At 39.3% G+C, this 22,497-nt stretch overlaps 1 long non-coding RNA gene across 1 annotated transcript in view; it reads right to left on the reverse strand.

The window, feature by feature from the left end:
• The window catches only part of LOC138989138 (uncharacterized), a 150,185-nt gene that overhangs the window by 111,714 nt on the left and 15,974 nt on the right, over positions 1–22,497 (reverse strand). The window contains exon 2 of the long non-coding RNA XR_011465331.1: positions 17,961–18,025. This is a non-coding gene — a long non-coding RNA (uncharacterized lncRNA). The remainder of the gene's footprint in view (positions 1–17,960; positions 18,026–22,497) is intronic.

Below are 22,497 nucleotides of genomic sequence, written 5' to 3' on the forward strand. Positions count from 1 at the left end.
AAAAACACCAATACAGTATACTAACGCATATATATGGAATTTAGAAAGATGCTAACAATAACCCTGTGTACGAGACAGCAAAAGTGACGCTGATGTATGGAACAGTCTTATGGAATCTGTGGTAGAGGGAGAGGGTGGGAAGATTTGGGAGAATGGCATTGAAACATGTAAAATATCATGTATGAAACAAGATGCCAGTCCAGGTTCAATGCACGATGCTGGATGCTTGGGGCTAGTGCACTGGGACGACCCAGAGGGATGGTATGGGGAGGGAGGAGGGAGGAGGGTTGAGGATGGGGAGCACATATATACCTGTGATGGATTCATTTTGATATTTGGCAAAACTAATACAATTATGTAAAGTTTAAAAATAAAATAAAAATTAAAAAATAAATAAATAAAAATATTACAGAAAAAAATAAAGAGTTGACAGAGAAGGTGTTTACTGGTGCTACTGAGGAAGAGTTGTAGCTAGATAAAAGGATAACATAAAAAAGTAGGGTTGAAAAATTAGAGAGTGTTTCAAAAGGTATCTATCATCAATAGTAGCAACTGTAAACAAATTATGTAGGATGTGGCAAGAAAATATAGGATTGGAAGTGAAAATTAATGACATGCATGATTTTTATCAACAGAAGTTTCAGAAATACAGCAACAGCTTCTGCTGAATCAGACACAAACACTGCTTCTTGGAGCACTGGGACTTATACTAGTGGCCATAGTATTCCCAAAGCCGTAAAATATATGACCACAATTAGTGGGCAGAAGCAAATCTCCCTGGAAAAATCCTTCTACGCACATTGCCATCCCTAAGGCCTTGAACTAAGAGTGTTATCTGTCATCATCTACTATACTGTATAAACCACCCAGGCCCCTCTGTGGAAGCCATGCAATCAAGACAAAACTCTCCTTACTCTGATGAAGAGAAAGAGCAAACTAAAAAGCTGACACCTCATATTTAGCAGCACTCCCAAGCTCTGTCTGAGTTGACTTCTATGCCTGGGCTGATTTTTCATAATGATTTTCTTCTCTCTTTTCCAAGACTCATTCTTCCTGTCTTAAAAAAAAAAAAAAAATACACATGACACCAAAGCCTTCTAAATCAATAAGAAAGCTATTGTTAGGAAAGATATCTTCTTTAGCTTTTTCTCTCATTTTCCATTTATAGTCTTATTCTAAAGGGTATTCTAAGAGCATCTATGTTTTGACACATGTGACATGTAAATTCCAGTCATTTTTTTCCCACTAACAAATCACTCAATGGAGAGAGAACAGATTTCTCACCATTAAACTTGAGTGATAAGGGTTTGAGAATTTGGAACTTCCCAATATGTTAAAAACCCAAGAGAAGTCTTAGAACTACCCTACAACATTGAGGATCATTCAGAAAAGAGGAAAAATCTCCAGCTCCATCAGAAGACACTGAAAGACAAATATGTTCTAAATGCCATGATGTTACAGATGGAAAAAGAAAGACAATTCCACTGGATGATTCCCTGCTGTATTCTGATTTAGCACCACAGCAGACAATGTCGAGCATCCAAAGAATTCCATTTTTGTCTTTAAAGGATATAGTGATACCTACATATTGAGCAGCTACCTTGCTGTTAGGTAAGACCATGATTCCTCTCCTGGCTAGTGAAATGTGAGCAGAAGCAATGTAGCCTGAGACTGGCCCCTGCCATGGAGAAGAAGGGTTCTTATGTGAAGTATACACAAAATTCAAGCACCCTGGTTTAGGCTGAGACACCACTTGGAAGACAGTCATTGTTAAGTCTCTTCCAACTTGCAATCAGGCTTTACATGTGTGACAAACTTTTATTGTTTAAGCCATAAGATTTAGGGTTTAATAAGTTACCCCACAACATCATCTTTCCTGCTTCATTAATATAACCATCATAAAATTATAGACTCAAAAGGAATCATTTGAGGCCCAATGAGTCTGTGTGACATGCTCAAAACCATGAAATTCAAGAAGTGCAGAGTCTAGAATGTAAGTCTCCTGACTGTTCCACTGGTCTTCCATTTATGACAGAGACTATAATCTAAGACACTAGAACAATAATGTCAAATACACTAATAGCATGCTTTTATCAATATTTTAGAAAAGTAGCCACATTTAAATACATGTGCACAATAAATATATGGTATTAAATGTATGTGTCTACATAAATACAGAAGTATATGAGTGACAGTTACAGCTATGAGAAGGCCAACTCCTTCTTGACTTAGTAGCTGCTTTTACATGACATGTTAGAACTTGATACTACTCTTCTTGATCAACATTTGTGTAATCACATTGTTGTTCATACCAGAATATGTCTTACATATTGTATACTATTTAGTTTCCCCTTTGATATTGATACATGAGGAAACTGAAGCCTGGGAAGTAAAACGGTCCTTGAAGCACTTACAGTCATTTGGTGAAAGAAGCAGAGCAGGAGTGATGCCCCTTTCCATCCCACCGGATGTTTCGTGTTGCATTTCAATTTTTTACCTCTCAAGTTGAGGAAGTAATCAAAAGTTGAAATATGTGCTTAAATATGAGGAAGGAAAGAACTGTTCCTACAGCAAAAATGGTCGGACCGGGAGAGTGTTCACAGCTGGGGAGATGGAGTTTTGAGGGAGTGGAATAAGGAGATTAGCCTGATGAGAAATGAACAGATAACCACGGGGGTAAGATCAAATAAGCTGGTCTTTGAGTATTCCTGAGTTCACAGGATCTGGGGGAGGATAATTTTTGAGAAGAGAATAAGTTGGTCATCTTTGGGAATTTTTTATTACTACTATCTGCCAGGGTTAAGATCAAAGCAAAATAGTGTGAAGAGAATTGCCGCCCATTACGTAAGACAGGGGCAGTTTCTTGAATTCCTCAGGGGAAAAATGTGATGAAAATAATGTCATTCTAACTCATGTTTTCCCTTGTGGTTGAATAAGTCATTATGATAAATAATCTCCCACCTTTTGTGCCCACATGAAGTCTTTGAACAAGGCTTTCCTTTTTGTGGTATTTTAGTCCTTTTTCTCAGATACATACTAATGTCCTAAGTTCAAATGACTATCCTGAACTTCAACTGACTCTGGTCTGTAGGTGAGGCTGTGAGGTCTCTGCTAGATATCTATTTGATTTGTAATGATCAAAGAGCAATGAAATGCCTTCTGAAAGCCTGCTTGAAGGATACTATTGCAAATAACATCATGTTTATGAAGTATTTTTCATAAGAATGAAGAATGAAGAATATACATATATATATAAAATACATAATATAAATTCAACAACCATCTTCCATGGTAGGGGCTGAATATAAAAGATGAAAAATCTATGATCCTATTCTCAGTAACCAGACCCACAGAGCTTCCAATTTTATTCTGTTAATTTGCTTTAACCTTATCTTCATTGGTCAACCAGTAGAGGCTTTTTGGAAAGTATTACATCCAACTGAAAGCAAATAGGGATCTCGGGGACCATATACTTAACTCAGGCAGAACATCTTTATTTCCATCTTAAGAATTGCCTGTTTGTCTACTAAGAAAATCATCTCAGCATTAAAGTATAACAGGAAGGTTAAAAAGGCAGCAACACTGGTAATCTCTCCATTGACAAAATTCTGCATACAACATTGATTCCCACCAGTTAGCAATAATCATACCCTCTTCTGTGCTTCCATAGTACTTTGAACACATGTTCATTATACACTATTTCACTTTGATTTATTAAATTTCATTTGTATAATTTGTATAATTATATTTGTATAATGTAACAAATTAAACTATAAGGGCTTTAAGATAAGGAATTGCTTTGTGTATATCTATCATCCCCAACATTGACATGAAAGTTCAAGTGCAGATTTTGTGTCAATAAATAAATAAATGAATTGCTATGGAAGCAATGCCTGAAGGTAGGGGAAAGGATCTTACAAATGTAAGTAAATTACATGGAACAGAAAGTAAGAAACCCGGAAGCAAAAAATGAGTCTGACTTTGCTGTTTACGAGCTCTATATCTGTCCATCTTTCAAAGGGTTCAGGTTCTCATGTGGCCTTCCTCATTCTAGAAGGAATACTTTTCCAGACACGTGAAAATACCCCTTCTTGACTTCGGGAATAGAAACAAAACCCAGACCCTGTGTAGAAATCATAAGCTAGAGCAGGATCCAAAAGATGGCAGCTGATAAATTCTGTTCTCTAACAATAAAGAAGAAAATGCCCTTTCCTTGGACTCACCATGTCTTCAATAGGTGGAAATATATCAAGCAGAGAGAGAAAGGAGGGGATTATTCTGGAGTATAGGATTTGCCTCAGTCCTGAGCAGAGAGAAAATAGAAAGGCATTGGAAGTGAACATCAGGAAGCCAGAACAATCCTGACAACAGCAACCAGTGGGACCTCCCCTAGCTTGACAGCTGCTGCTGCTGCTAAGTTGCTTGAGTCGTGTCTGACTCTGTGCGACCCCATAGACGGCAGCCCACCAGGCTCCCCGTCCCTGGGATTCTCCAGGCAAGAACACTGGAGTGAGTTGCCATTTCCTTCTCCAAAGCATGAAAATGAAATGTGAAAGTGAAGTCGCTCAGTCATGTCCGACTTTGCGACCCCATGGACTACAGCCCACCAGGCTCCTTCATCCATGGGATTTTCCAGGCAAGAGTACTGGAGTGGGGTGCCATCGCCTTCTCCGCTTCTCCAGCTAGTTAAGTGCTAATGAGAATCCTGGGAGTCCCCTTAAGTACCATTTGCAAGACTTCCAGGTCTGGCAAGATTTCTCTGCTCTCCATTTTCTCATCCTCAAGCTGAGCATCTTCATACCACAGACTTATTCACAAGGGCAGGCAACAGAGTGTTTGTAATATGGCTTAAAAACCCTAGATGAAAGCAAATTTCTAAAGACAAACCTGTGATGATATATCTATCCTCCTCATGCTTCCTGTAACTTGCAGTGTTAAAGCTCAGTTCTCTGGGTTGACCTTGCTTAGCTTGAATTATATTTTAGATAAGCCCATCTATTAATAATTTACTCATTTCTCATTTACATTATGTTATGTTTGTTTTCTTAAGGAAGTAAGAGTATTGATTTTAATTCCTATATCATGAAGCAAATTATTTCTGACCTCCCTATGTACAGAAGATATGCACTTAAGCTGCAACTCTTGCGAGCCATAAAATACCCTGCTGAATCATGAATATTAAAGCAAATAACTTACCAACTTGAGGCCAAGAGTGTATATGTCCATGAGAAAAAATGAGGACATTTAATTTTAGATTAAAAAAATTAATTGAATCATGTAGGAGTTGAAGAAAGTTTCTATGGGAATATAAGACTTTATATTAAAAATCTAAATGTTATTGCCACCATTGTAATGATGTGAAAGAAAGTATATTCAGAGTTGTATCATTCCAATCTAATTAAAACAACTGTATTTTCCTCAGGAAGTGAGTTGCTTCTTTAGTGATCACTAGTCATTACCTTCCCCACTCCAGTACTCTTGCCTGGAAAATCCCATGGATGGAGGAGCCTGGTAGGCTGCAGTCCATGGGGTCACTAAGAGTCGGACACGACTAAGTGACTTCACTTTGACTTTTCACTTTCATGCATTGGAGAAGGAAATGGCAACCCACTCCAGTGTTCTTGCCTGGAGAATCCCAGGGATGGAGGAGCCTAGTGGGCTGCCATCTATGGGGTCGCACAGAGTCGGACACAACTGAAGCGACTTAGCAGCAGCAGCAGCAGCAGCAGCAGTCATTGCCTTCCTTTTCTAGAATATTAATTTTTCCTTTCTCTAGCCAATGCCTTGAGGTGTGTGAGATCATGGCTTTGGAATGGCACTTCACAAACACACATACACAAAATAATAAATATCTATGATTAAATCAAAATTTCTTAAAACTAAATTTCTCAGTTCACTATAAAATTATCTTTTAAGACTTTTTATATATGATATTACTACTACTCGTTCCTTCCAAAATCCAAGATTTTTCTGAATTTTGAGAAATTGACCCAACCTGAAATGTTTAAGCTAGATGTAGAAAGAAGTATTAGATGCTTTCCTGGGGGAAAAGCAAGGAAAGATATAGTTGGGGGAAGGTTTCTCTCACCCCAGATCTGTAAAAATAAAAATTAAAGGATAATTACAGAGTTGATTTTCAATAGAGTTCAAACTCTTAGCATTTATTTGACTCTTTGTTCATATTATGATGACACAAGCCCACGCATATTCAAAGTTGCACATTCAGGCATATATTGATTTCAGAAGAGCCACCTCTTTAGGACTAGAGTCATCATTGACCCCACCACTGCTTCCTCTAGTGTTACACCACACACCGCCCTCTACTTTTATGTTTACTTCCCCTTATAGTCTATTCCAAACAATGTGCCGAGTTGCTTATACATAATCATATTTCCAATTGTTTTCTTATCTTCCCCAATAATACTGTAAACCCCTTAAGCACATAGTATATTTTTTCATGCATCCAAAAATTCAGTCCTATGTGTGCCTCTTTCCATTCCTAGCTTCTACACAGTACCTGATACATAGCAAGTGTTAAACAAGTTTATATTTATATTTAAATATATTTTACATAGCAAATACTTACAACTATCAATAGGTAATCCAAAATACACCTAAAAAATGATGTATAGTATTTATCTAGAAACTAAAGATGGTATTTGCATTTCAATAAGCAGAGAGTAAGAACACAATTTTGTTTTTGATCTTTAATGAAATTACAAGGGATGTTCAGAAGGGAAAGTAGTCTATTCCATGCAGTTTCCCAATAAATTAACACATAAAGGATCATCTAAACCTCTGGGCAGGTGGGAGGTATTATGGCTTCCCTCCTGCTTCAGCACTACTCAACAACTGCAAAGTACAGTGAACGTCAGAATATTAGAATTTGGGATTTCTTGGCATATTTCTCTAATGTTCAGTTTACACATTCATCCAGTTGGTAGTTAAGGTGATTTTTGTGGTAGCAAATTGCTTTTATCATTATTTAGATCTCCCATATAGTCATTACATTCTTATATCCTTAAAAACTTGAGATAAGGCATTGGTGAACATAATTCTAAATGTTATAGTTATTTAGAAAACCTTAATTTCATAGGTATATAAGAAAAAATATCAATATGTAGTTAGGCATGCCATTAATTAAATGGGCTTCCCAGGTGGCGCTAGTGGTAAAGAACCTGCCTGCCAAAGCAGGAGACAATCCCTGGGTTAGAAAGATCCCCTGGAGGAGGGCATGGCAACCCGCTCCATTATTCTTCTTGAAACAACTTAGCACACATGCACACCATTAATATTTAGACACAACAAATTGTGTTTTCTCAGTACCAAAACACTTGGCAATATGGCTCATTTTATATTATCAATGTTAAGGTTTTTTATTTCCTGGAGGTGAAACTATACAGAGAATTATGTTATAATCAATCAAGCAAGATAAGGAAAATATATTAAGTGTGGGCTGCAAAGGAAAATCTTTTATGTGCTTCTGATCCACCTCCATTTAGATTTATTGATATATAATAGATATCAAGTAACTCTAAATGGTTGTCTAGTGATAATAATTACATTTTGGGGCCACATTTTATCAAGTTGATTCTATACATAAGGATTTTACTACCCAGCAGACAATGCTATAATGGGCTCTTCTCTTTTTAGCTAATGACACTCTATTAAATAGCATGATCAAAGCATAAGCACTTCTTAAAATTAGGTTAAAGACATCTTGCAACATTCACATTTCACATGTATTTAGAGTTTCAGTGATGGAATAATGTTTAGTAGTTGTTTTTCTTTCAATCTATCAAGTTTTCCAGATAAACACAGTACTGACCTGAAGAAATAAATTTCCTTATAATTTCTGTAATCTCTAATATCTTGTTCCATGCATACATTTATGTTGGTTCTAACTTCCTATGCAGGCATAAAAGTTGATGCTCAGCAGTCTCTCTTCTATTCCCTGAATTAGATTCACAATCCATGCCTCCACCAGCTTTTGTGTAATTAAACTTGGTATTCTTGACACTCTAGTAAAAGCCATTGAAAATGTGATGGCAACTTTTGTGTGGATGAAAAAATCTTATTTGTCACCATTTGTTATGCCAATTCAGCCATGACAAATGAACAGGAATGCAGTGTTCTCCATATTTCTAGTGTGACTCCCCTTCAGCCTGATGGTCTGAATGCTGAGAGAGGGGCCCTGTGAGGAAAAGGCATGCATAAATGCTGGAATACTTAACAGCACTTTGCGGTCTGGAGCCCAGATGGCCCTGATCTGACTCATCTCCACGTCAAACTTGTTTGCATTTGGCTAATGGGTAATTTTGTTTTGACATGAGTCATTAAAACTTAAACATGTTAAACTAAATATTAAAGCTCCACATAAATCTTTATTAAAAATCTAAGTATATATTTGAATCCTTTTAAAAAGCACTTTTACTTCAGTTCAGTTCAGTTGCTCAGTCGTGTCCAACTCATTGCCACCCCATGAATCACAGCATGCCAGGCCTCCCTGTCCATCACCAACTCCCAGAGTTCACCCAAACTCATGTCCATGAATCGGTGATGCCATCCAGCCATCTCATCCTCTGTTGTCCCCTTCTCCTCCTGCCCCCAATCCCTCCCAGCATCAGGGTCTTTTCCAATGAGTCAACTCTTCGCATGAGGTAGTCAAAGGATTGGAGTTTCAGCCTCAGGATCAGTCCTTCCAATGAACACCCGGGACTGATCTCCTTTAGGATGGACTGGTTGGATCTCCTTGCAGTCCAAGGGACTCTCAAGAGTCTTCTTCAACATCACAGTTCAAAAGCATCAATTCTTCAGCGCTCAGCTTTCTTTATAGTCCAATTCTCACATCCATATATGACCACAGGAAAAACCATAGCCTTGACTAGACGGACCTTTGTTGGCAAAGTAATGTCTCTGCTTTTGAATATGCTATCTAGGTTGGTCATAACTTTTCTTCCAAGGAGTAAGTGTCTTTTAATTTCAAGGCTGCAATCACCATCTGCAGTGAGTTTGGAGCCCCAAAAAATAAACTCTGACACTGTTTCCACTGTTTCCCCATCTATTTCCCATGAAGTGATGGGACCAGATGCCATGATCTTTGTTTTCTGAATGTTGAGCTTTAAGCCAACTTTTTCACTCTCCTCTTTCACTTTCATCAAGAGGCTTTTTAGTTCCTCTTCACTTTCTGCCATAAGGGTGGTATCATCTGCATATCTGAGGTTATTGATATTTCTCCTGGCAATCTTGATTCCAGCTTGTGCTTCTTCCAGCCCAGCGTTTCTCATGATGTATTCTGCATATAAGTTAAATAAGCAGGGTGATAATATACAGCCTTGACATACTCCTTTTCCTATTTGGAACCAGTCTGTTGTTCCATGTCCAGTTCTAACTGTTGCTTCCTGACCTGCATATAGGTTTCTCGAGAGGCAGGTCAGGTGGTCTGGTATTCCCATCTCTTTCAGAATTTTCCACAGTTTACTGTGATCCACACAGTCAAAGTCTTTGGCATAGTCAATAAAGCAGAAATAGATGTTTTTCTGGAACTCTCTTGCTTTTTCCATGATCCAGCAGATGTTAGCAATTTGATCTCTGGTTCCTCTCCCTTTTCTAAAACCAGCTTGAACATCTGGAAGTTCACAGTTCACATATTGCTGAAGCCTGGCTTGGAGAATTTTGAGCATTACTTTAGTAGCGTTTGAGATGAGTGCAATTGTGCAGTAGTTTGAGCATTCTTTGGCATTGCCTTTCTTTGGGATTGGAATGAAAACTGACCTTTTCCAGTCCTATGGCCACTGCTGAGTTTTCCAAATTTGCCAGCATATACGGTGCAGCACTTTCACAGCATCATCTTTCAGGATTTGAAATAGCTCAACTGGAATGCCATCACCTCCACTAGCTTTGTTCGTAGTGATACTTTGTAAGGCCCACTTGACTTCACATTCCAGGATGTCTGGCTCTAGGTGACTGATCACACCATCATGATTATCTGGGTCATGAAGATCTTTTTTGTACAGTTCTTCTGTGTATTTCTGCCACCTTTTCTTAATATCTTCTGCTTCTGTTAGGTCCATACCATTTCTGTCCTCTATTGAGCCCATCTTTGCATGAAATGTTCCCTTGGTATCTCTAATTTTCTTGAAGAGATCTCTAGTCTTAAGCACCTTAGTTAAATATAAAATAATTATACATAATAGTCTCAAAGATTCCCAACTTTTCTCTTTTGAACGTGTATACTATTTTGGGGATACTGATGTTTTGTTTGCAATGAAAGGGAAATTATTTCAGTATGAATTTGTCTCTTCAGGATGAGGTGATGTGAAAGCTCAGCCTTCATCAGGTAAGCTAGTAATTTGTTTCATCAGTGACAGAGGATCTGGGGTCCAGAAACACCAGAGGGCAAATCTCTGCATTATCTGAGTAAATACTGCCTTTCTTATTAGGCCATTTAAAATTGAATAGAGGCAGTTCCTTGGTGGTTCAGTGGTTAGTACTCAGCACTTCCACTAGTAGGGGCCAGGTTTGATCCCTGGTTGGATATAAGGGGCTTCCCAGGGGCTCAGATGGTAAAGAATCTGACTGCAATGCAGGAGACCAGAGTTTGATCCCTGGGTCGGGAAGATCTCCTGGAGAAGGGAATGGCAACCCACCCCAGGACAGAGAAGCCTGGTGGGCTATATGCCCATGGGGTAGCAAAGAGTCAGACATGACTGAGTGACCAACACACACACACACACACGCTGGGAACTAAGATCCTACAAGCCATGAGGCAGGGCTGGAAAAAAAAAGTTTTTTTAAAAATTTAATAAATTAATAAAATTGAACAGAGAAACAGGAAAGCTAAAAGATAAAGTAGTAAGCTTTTTTAAGGAGTTTTTTTTTTTAACGGCTAAACATATTTTTCAGACATTATCAACATCTACATTTGATGAGCTAGACAGCAGTCACTAAAACAGGTCCAGCGTATATATTTCACTGGGCATTAAAGGTTAGAAACTAACTGTGAGTGGAGTCTTTCTTGGTATAGCTAAAAAAACAGCATTTCAGTCTAGTCCAACAAGTCTTTCACCCAGAATAGGCATTTTGAAACTTCCAAATATTATAAAAGACCACACCTTACTTCTTACATTTTAGAAAAGTATATTGTAGATACTTTTGGAGCCTTACAGTACTGAGATAAAAATTGCATCCCTTATAACCTGACCCTAATGTGCCTCTCCTTTCAGATGGATTTCCTGGAAATGTCTCTGACTCAAATTTGGGAAGAGTACAAAAAGGTTTTTTGTTTTTTTTTTCATGACAACCAAATGTTGAAGAAAGTTCAACAAATAAAGCTAACTGAACTATAAAAGACAATATTGGAACATTTGTACAGACAATAAAGTGAAAGTGAAAGTGTCAGCCACTAAATCGTGTCCAACTCTTTGGGATCCCATGGACAGTAGCCCGACAGGCTCCTCTGTTCATGGGATGCTTCAAGCAAGGATACTGGAGTGGGTTGCCATTCCCTTCTCCAGACGATCTTCCTGACCCAGGGATTGAACTTGGGCCTCCCACATTGCAGGCAGATACTTTACAGTCTGAGCCACCTGGGAAGCCCTAAAAACCACTCTTAAAATAGTACTTCAAGTTGTAATTAAATGAAATGCTCTCAGTCTTTATTTGGATACTGCATTAATATAGGAAATACAGGAATACTTGAATTTCTAATATGTACTAGTAATAAAAGGAGATAAAAGTAGCCTCCTAATAATGTTACCAAAGGCAGAATTGTGGTCCTTTGGTTATGAGCAGGAGATGGATGGGCTCTGGGATGAGCAGATGGAGTGCATCTCCTATGGACAGAAATTCCGTAACAGCAGGATAATTGGAGAGGCTAAGCCCTGGCTAGATGAGAGATAAAAGACCACATAGTCCTCCTTCTCAAAGTCAAGGAGACCTTCCTAACTAAAAAGTTCCTTGTAAGTGAAAAGGGGAGTAATATCCATCTACCCATAGTCCTCCTCACTGGCATCCAACTAGGGTAAGAGATACACATGCACACGTGGGAGGTTCCTGCTGCTGCTGCTAAGTTGCTTCAGTCATGTCCGACTCTGTGCAACCCCATGGACTGCAGCCCACCAGGCTCTCTGTCCATGGGATTTTCCAGGCAAGAGTACTGGAGTGGGGTGCCATTGCCTTCAGCGGGGAGGTTCCTAAGATATACCAAATATGGTCTCAGAACCAGGCAAACCAAAATGATTGGTCAAAGGAAACCCGGAAGTAATTCAGACTACCATGAGGGCGCGACTCGGTCTCCGAGTCCACCGGCATGTGTACCCACACATACAGTATTCTTTTTCCTTCTAATAAATACTCTACTTGTTTCACTATTTTCCATCTTTGTGGGAATTCTTTTCTGAAAACCTAAAGGGCCAGGGCCTTGTCACTGGCGCACTCACCCAGTGGATAGGATTCAGTGCTTACTGCCTTGGCGCGACCTCAATCTCTGGCCAGGAACCGAAACCCTGCTTCAAGCTGCTCTGGGCCAAGGCCACCTGAGACCAGTTAAAGCCATGGGCTCAGCGAGTGGAAGCGTGTGAGAGGATGAACCCGTTTCTCCCCTGACATCTGCTCAATTCTCTCCAACAGAACTGGTTATTTAAATGCCCTTCTGCACTAAATTGACCTTTTCTACGAATAGGTCAGCCAGGTGAAAGCTTCCAGATGTGACTTTCCATGGTTTCTAAGCCTCAGGAGGCCATTTATCTCTTCTATTAGATAGGACTCAATGCTAACAAGACACGTGGTGAGGAGCATTTTACTAACATATATAGATTCGACAAAACTACATGTTATCCAATAGGAAAAGCATTTCAAATGTGTTGTTTCCTTTCATTATATTATAATTAGATCATGACAACAAACATCTCAGTGTTTGGGGAGTAACATGGAGAAACTTATAAAGCTATTTCTGATGACCTACATAACCTAATACTCTTATAAAATGCCCTTCTTGGCCACTTTATTTTGAATATATTTTTAAAGGCTCAAAAACATGTTGAATGACACATGCAAAAGAAACTTGGACAGTTGAAAAGCTCAATTATCTAACTGGGTTTTATCTGAGGGCCTTAAACCACTGAAAATAGGTTCTTCTATACCCAGTACTTGAAGAAGGCAATGGCACCCCACTCCAGTACTCTTGCCTGGAAAATCCCATGGATGGAGGAGCCTGGTAGGCTGCAGTCCATGGGGTCGCTAAGAGTCAGATATGACTGAGCGACTTCACTTTCACTTTTCACTTTCATGCATTGGAGAAGGAAATAGCAACCCACTCCAGTGTTCTTGCCTGGAGAATCCCAGGGACGGGGGAGCCTGGTGGGCTGCCGTCTATGGGGTCGCACAGAGTTGGACACGACTGAGGTGACTTAGCAGCAGCAGCATACCCAGTACTTTCCTTAGGTTACCCTCCACACCCAAGACCAGACCCCATTTCATGCTTTGTGGCTGTTTTCCTAACAAATAGCATATGCTATCCCTCCTCACCAAGCAAGGGTTTGAAGATTTCCAATCCCCATCTTTTCATGTCTCAGACCCAGCTAACCTTATCAGATAAACTAATCTCAGCTGATATTTAAAAGGCCTTCTCGGAATAACATGTATTTAACACTCCCCAACCTATTCTTTTTAATCTAACTCAGTGGCTACCTAAATCTGGAGAGCTCCTCAAAAATACAGATTCTTAAACTCTAACCCAGATTCTTATTCTGCAAGTCTAAGGAGAAATTCCCAAATGACATAGGGCAGCCACGTTTGGGAACCATCTGGTCAGTTCACTATGGGAAACGTGAGACCCTATAACGATTGGGACACTCTCTCCAGGCAAGGAAAAAATCTTCCTTTGGAAATACCTGGCCTGGGTTCAGATCTCCAGCCAGTCACTCGTGTGGTATGGCCTCTTTGAGCCTCAGGTTTCTCGCTTAAAACACAAGGAAGAAATGATACTTGGCCAGGTTGTTATGTGAATGAATGAGATAATTTTGCTGAAGATACCAATATGAGGCAAGAAAAAGAAAATTGAAAGAAGGGAGATAAAAACACACGGTAGTGTAGAAACGATGGTTATGTAAGGTAGTCCTGATAGAAGTAGTTAGTTATACTGCTTTTCTTATGAGGAAGTCATGTCCTTACACTCTCCTGGGTGTGGCATGGAATTACACTGGGTGGTACTTAAGAATTGAAGGAAGAGTTGCCCCTTGTCTGCTGAAGCTTATGTTTTAATGGGAACAAAGCTGAAAATATGCAGAGACAAGTGAGCAGTAACTGAATGAGAGTGACTGGGCAGAGGCTTTCAGTTGGATGGGAGAAGAGACCATCTCCCAAAAAGTGACATTTAGCCTGAAATCTGAAAGGCAAGAAGGAGTCAGTCATGAGAAGTTTGGAAGTAAGGGCATTCTTGGCCAGGTCACAGCTAGCAAAAATGTTCTAAGATGTCAAGCTTGGCACATTCAAGAAACACATGTCTGAGGCACAGTGGATGACGAAGAAAGGGTAGGGCAAGAGGTCAGAAAGGCAGGGACTGGTTAGAGCATACAACGCTTTGTATTCCAGAGTCAAGCTTTGTATTCCAGATTTGATTCTAAGGATGCTGAAAAGCCCCTGGAAGGCTTTTAATAAGAGAAGTATCATGGTTAGATACATGTTTTACCAGGATCAGCCTGGGATCTCAATGGAAAATGGATTTTAAACAAGAATAGTATCAAGGATGGATGGGTGATTTCCAAGATCAGCTTGGGCTGTCAGTATAGAATGAATTTTATGAGTAAAAGAGTAGAAAGCAAGCACACCATTTAGGAAGCTACTGCAATAGTTCAGCCAAGAGGTAGAGGTAGACTGGGAGACAACGATAATCCTGCAGAGAAACAAACGGAGCTAAGACATGTTTTAGAAGCAATGTTTATGCTGCTGCTGCTGCTGCTGCTGCTGCTAAGTCACTTCAGTCGTGTCCGACTCTATGCGACCCCATAGACGGCAGCCCACCAGGCTCCCCCGTCCCTGGGATTCTCCAGGCAAGAACACTGAAGTGGGTTGCCATTTCCTTCTCCAATGCATGAAAGTGAAAAGTGAAAGTGAAGTCGCTCAGTCATGTCCAACCCTTGCGACCCCATGGACTGCAGCCCACCAGGCTCCTCCGTCCATGGGATTTTCCAGGCAAGAGTGCTGGAGTGGGGTGCCATTGCCTTCTCCAAGCAATGTCTATAGTTCTTGTGATAGAGTGGAAATGGGATATGAGGTCAAGGAGAGGAACCAAGGAGAAACCAAGGCTTTGGGGCTTGAACCAGTGGGCAGGGGGATGGCTGGCAAAGAGAGGGGCAGATTCAAGACCTCTCCTGTGATATTTCAGCTGTCATAAACGAAGAACAAAAAGTGAAAGTCATCCAGTGCTTGTTCTATCCTCAGAAAAATCTCTGAAGTGAAATCCTAACCCTACAGTACCTGAATCTTAGTAGATGGTTTTTTTCTAAGGAGTTTTTAAAATGCATTTTTACAATGCTTTTATACAAAGAACAACTTTTTAAAAATCACCTCCTGGGTGAGATATACACAAACCACTAAACGTTGTGGCAAAGTATAAGTGCATTTGAATTAATCAGCTAAATTAGAACTTGATTAACTTGTTGCTATGAGGTTAAGGGTGGGCCAACTTGCACTGGGCAAGCCATAGTGACAGTGTAATGTATGACGGTTCACGGTATACCAAGCACTGTTGAATGTTCATCTTTCATTAACCCTATGAGATAAATTTCATAACCATGTTTGTCTCACAAATTCACTAAAGTAAATTCCCAACTGTCACAGAGCCTATAAAGGGGAAGCAGGGTTTGAAATTAGGCAGCCTGAGGCTCTTAAATTATGCTAGGAAATCAGGACTTACACAAGACATTTTTTGACTTCCAGCTTCAGTGGAAAGAGTTAACAACTTTACACTCCTGGCATTCCCTTGATAGAATTCTGTCCATGAACAACTAAAGATAAATGAGACCAAAGCCCTAGGTGTTTGAAAGCTATGATATAAGAAAAGATAATTAGATTGTTTATTTTATGAGTATGTTGCTTTAACATGTATCATGTAATAAAACCCCATTAATTCACACTTTACTAATCTCATTTTTATAGCTAACCAACCAAATTATAGGTAATTAATATTAAGAAATACTATTTTTTCTTCAAAGAATTTCTTAGAATCTTGTTTGTAACTTAGAAAAATCTAGGGTTTTTTTTTTAAGTCATTTATTTTTGGTTCTTCTCATTAAGTTTATTATGTTACCAAAGTATCTTATACTTACAATGCAGTATGAAACAATCAAGGACTTTTGTGAAGTATAGTTTTTATAAACAGTGTTATTACTTATTAATAACCACTTATATCTTAGCTTAAAATATTAACTTTCCTTAAGATTACTACAACTCCATGTCTTCCCAAATATTTTCTGAGGCCAGATTTCTCACTATTTTCCCTCATTATTCTCAATGAATGAGGTTTAAAGTGTTCACATTTATGGGACTACATACAAAAATTATAATAAACATAAATTTTCAAAATTATGTTATTTTTAATTTTGTGGAAACTGTTTAAAGAACTGAAGATGTAAATGATACAAATTTACAGTCCTTGATTCATGGAATAATCCATACCACGCTAATAGAAGAAGCCAGGAAGTGCCCTAGCCACTTAAGATTTTTAAACAGGTATTTCAAACACCACCAGTTTTTTGTCACTTATATTTAGGAGGCAAATTTCTGTGCTGAACAATACGAAATGATGAATTGCAGTTTTAATTCAGGCCTATTTTTCATTTTTTAAAAAATGATAATTATAGGTTGGAGAACTCACTAAAACTTAACACAAGAAAAACAATGTTAATTTTTGAGAGGGAGAAAGACAGCTTGCTACAAAAAGCTAATATTTACTGCAATGTTTCTACAGGCAATCCCTGTATTAAGTACTTCACATGAACTACCGCCTCTAACATCCACAATCACCTGCAAGATGCCTTCTATGATTATGCCCCAGCAGAGAAGAAAGTGGCGTTCCAAGAGGTTAAAATAATAAGGATGACACTGGTGTTGGAATCAAGCCCACCTCTTGATCACTATGCTCTGCAGATGCAGATCTGTGTCCTGAAAATGCCTAAGGAACATGATCAACACTTCATCTCTTTTCACCTCCCTGCAGCAGCAGTGGCCCTGGGTTGTATTTACAGCCACTTGGTGGGGAGGAGGTATGCTTAGCCAGTCCATGCCCTTGAGTAATAGACAGTGTCAGACCACAGAGCTGAAGCCAGAGAGGCCCACTCCGGGACCACAGAGAAAGCTTTCGGTTCTGTCTAAACAGCCTACTCATTTCACTGCAGCAAAAACATCATCTAAACTCTTTGACAGATTTATTCCTTCTTTGATCTTGATTTTTTTCAGGAGAAACTTTAAAACAAAATCTTTAACATGTTTTTTTTTTTCTAAATTTTAAATCTACCAGAGGCATATTATATGTTCATGACTAAGACTTCCCCCACACTAATCTCCTCTGTTCCCTTCTGCCTTCTCTTCATCGATTTCTGTTTTCTGTTTTTCCCTCTATTCCCTTCTTTTTTGTATTTCTCACACTTGCCTCCATCTGTTTGGAAAAAGGAGGAGGGGAAGAAGGACAGAAAAGAGAAAGAAGAGGTGAAGTAGTGAAGCCATCATGCTCAGTATTTATTTTCTACGTAGAGTATTTTTATGCCTATATCAATTCCTGGATATTTGCTTCCTGGCTTTAAAAGTTTATCTTTATAATAAAATTCTTTAGAACCATACATTTTTATGTGGGTAACCTTCTTTACATTTTTTTGTGCCTCAAGCAGAGAATGTGAATTCTTCCACTTTCTAGATGTGTGACTTACTCAATATGTGAATTAGAACAAGAAATAATTTCTTACGTTTTCAGCTTCATCATCTGTCAAGCAAGGAACAATACTTGTTTCGCAAACTGGACGAAGTTCATCTGTGAAGAAGAAATGAAACATCAAGAAGAATGTACTTAGAAAAGACTGATACTCAGGAAGTAGCTCTGACAGCATGATATTTCTGCTCCTTTCTCACTCTTTTCTCCATTACCTTTTTCCTCTCTTTTGCCTTTCTCATCTGCCATTCTAGCAATGCCTCATTTATTTAACAGACCAAAGGATAACATGTTCTTCTAGAAATTAATGAGTTTTCTACCAAACTAAACCATGGAAATTAATTTTTTTAGCTCTAATCATTTTAAATGGAAAATTTTCAAAACAATATTACTCATATCCTGTTTCTTTAAACATAGTTTATTAAACACAATTTCTGTTTCCTTAGTGATTCAGGACTATCATCACTATATATATGATGCTTCCCCCCAGTAAATCATTATCATCCACCCCATGCTGCTATTAGTACTGCCTCAATTACTTGTTTTTGAACTGTAATGCTGGAGAAGACTCTTGAAAGTCCCTCAGAAAGCAAGGAGATCAAACCAGTCAATCCTAAAGAAAATCAACCCTGAATATTCATTAGAGGGACTGATGTTGAAGCTGAAGCTCCAATACTTTGGCCACCTGATGTGAAGAGCTGACTCACTGGAAAAGACCTTGATGCTGGGAAGGATTGAGGGCAGGAGGAGAAGCGAGTGACAGAGGATGAGATGGTTAGATGGCATCATGGACTCAATGGACACGGGTTTGAGCAAACTCCAGGAGATAGTGAAGGACAGGGAAGCCTGGCATGCTGCAGTCCATGGGATTGCAAAGAATCAGACACAACTCAGGGACTGAACAACAATTACTTGTTCCTGATTCTATTGGTGCACCGTTGTGTTCAGTCACTTTATTCACCATTTAACTTGTGTTTTACTGTCTTTCACCCCAGATAACTCTCAGTTCCTTGATGGCATGGACTGTTTTTCATGTAACTCCATTTCCCAGTACCTAACATTAGGGGTTATACAATCTACAAAGTAGCCTGAGTTTGATAAGCACCATCTGAAGTTATAAAATTCAGTGATAACCCAAGAACCTATTCATCTCTGATAGCAAAGGGAGGAAGAGTATAAGTCCCTCAAACCTGTTGTTTCTTACATATTTAACCTTCATAATAATTGAATAAGAAGGTAATATTAGTATTTCTATTTTAGAAACGAAAACACCAAGACTCAGATAACACAAATACCTGCCCGGGATCACATAGCTACCAGCAGAAGAGCTATAACTTGCACCTGGACTTGTCTTATGCCAAAGACCAGCCACTTCCTGCCAAATGACATATACTCACTCTGACATGGAATGGACCACCTGCTTTTCACTATGAGATGAAATTCTTGGGCTTCACAAGGTTTCTTTCCCAACCTCAAAGTTACCTGTCGCTTCTTTGGCAACTGCCTTCTCCTACCTGATTTTGCTATTCTGGTTTGCAATCAGCATAGGAAATACTAACCATGCTTGTCAGACTTATTTAGCAATACGAATAAAGAATTCTTAATAACAACATAAGGAAAGAATGACAAATTGTACTCAAGCTGACTGCTTGACCCTGATAGCACAGTAGTAGCTGACCAGTGGGCTGGAGTAGCAAAGTCTGGGATAGTTAAGACAAGAGAAAGTGGTGCTATGCTTCCAGAGCCTGGGTAGTTTTCCATGAGCAAATTCCATGAAGGTTACTGTGTGGTCTTGGCACTATCTATCTAGATTTTCAAATGTGTTTTTTCTTACTTCTTTGTTCTTAGCTAGATTATGCATAGTAAAGAGGCTAGATAAATGACTTCTGGATAACTAAAATATTTATAATAGTTTTTTTCTTTCTCTTTCTCCTTTGTGTTTCTTGACCAGTGGTCTGTGGGTTTCGGCCTTAAGTTTGAAAGCATCATCCACAGCATCCACCAACTTTATCTAAGTCATTGAGAGCACACAGACTGGGAGAATGCAAACCTCTGGTACAAATTAGACAACCAGAGTTAAGTGAGTTAACAAAGAAACAAGTGATTACAGTTGGCATAAGAGACTTTTTCCCCCAGAAATATTAAATGGGTACCAGAGATCAAATTGCCAACATCTGCTGGATCATGGAAAAAGCAAGAGAGTTCCAGAAAAACATCTGTTTCTGCTTTATTGACTATGCCAAAGCCTTTGACTGTGTGGATAACAATAAACTGTGGGAAATTCTGAAAGAGATGGGAATACCAGACCACCTGACCTGCCTCTTGAGAAACCTATATGCAGGTCAGGAAACAACACTTAGAACTGGACATGGAACAACAGACTGATTCCAAATAGGAAAAGGAGTACGTCAAAGCTGTATATTGTTGCTGTGCTTATTTAACTTATATGCAGAGTACATCATGAGAAACGTTGGGCTGGAAGAAGCACAAGCTGGAATCAAGATTGCCAGGAGAAATATCAATAACCTCAGATATGCAGATGACACCACCCTTATGGCAGAAAGTGAAGAGAAACTAAAAAGTCTCTTGATGAAATTGAGGGTGGAGAGTGAAAAAGTTGGCTTAAAGCTCAACATTCAGAAAACGAAGATCATGGCATCTGGTCCCATCACTTCATGGGAAATAGATGGGGAAACAGTGGAAACAGTGTCAGAGTTTATTTTTGGGGGCTCCAAAATCACTGCAGATGGTGATTGCAGCCATGAAATTAAAAGATGCTTACTCCTTGGAAGGAAAGTTATGACCAACCTAGATAGCATATTTAAAAACAGAGATATTACTTTGCCAACAAAGGTCCGTCTAGTCAAGGCTATGGTTTTTCCTGTAGTCATGTTTGGATGTGAGAGTTGGACTGTGAAGAAGGCTGAGCACTGAAGAATTGATGCTTTTGAACTGTGGTGTTGGAGAAGACTCTTGAGAGTCCCTTGGACTGCAAGGAGGTCCAACCAGTCCATCCTAAAGGAGATCAGTCCTGGGTGTTCATTGGAAGGACTGATGCTGAGGCTGAAACTCCAGTACTTTGGCCACCTGATACGAAGAGTTGACTCATTGGGAAAGACCCTGATGCTGGGAGGGATTGGGGGCAGGAGGAGAAGGGGACAACAGAGGATTAGATGGCTGAATGGTATCACCAACTCGATGGACATGAGTTTGAGTGAACTCCAGGTGTTGGTGATGGACAGGGAGACCTGGCGTGCTGCGATTCATGGGGTCACAAAGAGTCGGACATGACTGAGCGACTGAACTGAACTGAACTGAAAGATTTAAGTACACATGGCACCCTGACACCCTACTCCATTACTGCATCACTCTTTCCATTGCCCACAAGAGCTGATGACATTTGCCAGCCTCCTTTGCTAATGAAAGTGAAAGTTGCTCAATTGCATCCAACTCTGCAACCTCATGGACTGTGTCCCACTGGACTCTTCTCTCCATAGAATTCTCTAGGCAAGAATACTGGAGTGGGTTGCCATTCACTTCTCCAGGGGATCTACCCAACTCAGGGATCAAACCCAGGTCTCCTGCATTGCAGGTGGATTATTTGCCGTCTGAGCCATCTGGGGAAGCCCTTTTGCTACTGCTTCTGTCTTGATTACCACCACTTGGACTCCATATACAATCTATTGCTTGCTTTCCCCTTCTCTCTGCCTCTTTTATTTCTTATCTTGTTAGATCCCTGTCATGTGTGAGCTTACTGTCTCCTACATGTAAAGACTGACCTTTTATATATATTATCGTCAAGTCAAAAGATGTTTTCCCTCCTGGTGGAAAATTAATCAATCACCGTTCATTTGCTATAACCTTCATGTCTTTGGCTCTTCTTAATTCATTCAAAATGCTCAAATCTCACAAATTCTTTCTTACGAGGTACACGATTTTTTTCCTTTTGTATCTGACACCATTCTTGGTGCTTGAACATTACACTGGAAAACTGAGGCTGTGCTCTACTCTATAAAGCCCAGCTGCTGGAAGTCACTTTTCCATCATTCACATGACAATGTGTACATCCATAACCCTTCCAGGGAGTATCCAGTTTAGGTTCAATTCCCAAGTGGCTAGCTCTAATAGTTATCTTTTTCTACTACTTTTCAACATAGGTTTCTAAGAAGGAAAGACTGTCATCATTAGAGGGGTAAACTTGACTTTACTACAAGTGATTTTCTCAAATCATTTGCAAAAAAAAAATTATTTAACCAATTCCTTGTGGTAACTGAAGACAACTTAGGGTGGATTTTGATCCTGATATTAACAAGTCCTGATAGGTAGGGGCTCAATTTGCTAGAAGATCATTCTAAAAATGGATTGCTTTTGTTGATCACCACCCAGAGACCCAATTTATCAAATGGTATCCTGAAGGATATCATTCTGTCATCATTCCAAGAAGAGAGTTATCTGAAGGCAAATTCAATTAAATAGAGTTGTGGACAGAAGAAAAACAATAGAGAAATCACTTCTGGGAAGTAAGAATGAAACAAGGTTTTGTTGTGGTAGTGGAAGATTCAAAGTTTTATCTA

The sequence above is a fragment of the Bos mutus genome, chromosome 9 (genome assembly GCF_027580195.1).
Source record: "Bos mutus isolate GX-2022 chromosome 9, NWIPB_WYAK_1.1, whole genome shotgun sequence".
NCBI lineage: Eukaryota > Metazoa > Chordata > Mammalia > Artiodactyla > Bovidae > Bos > Bos mutus.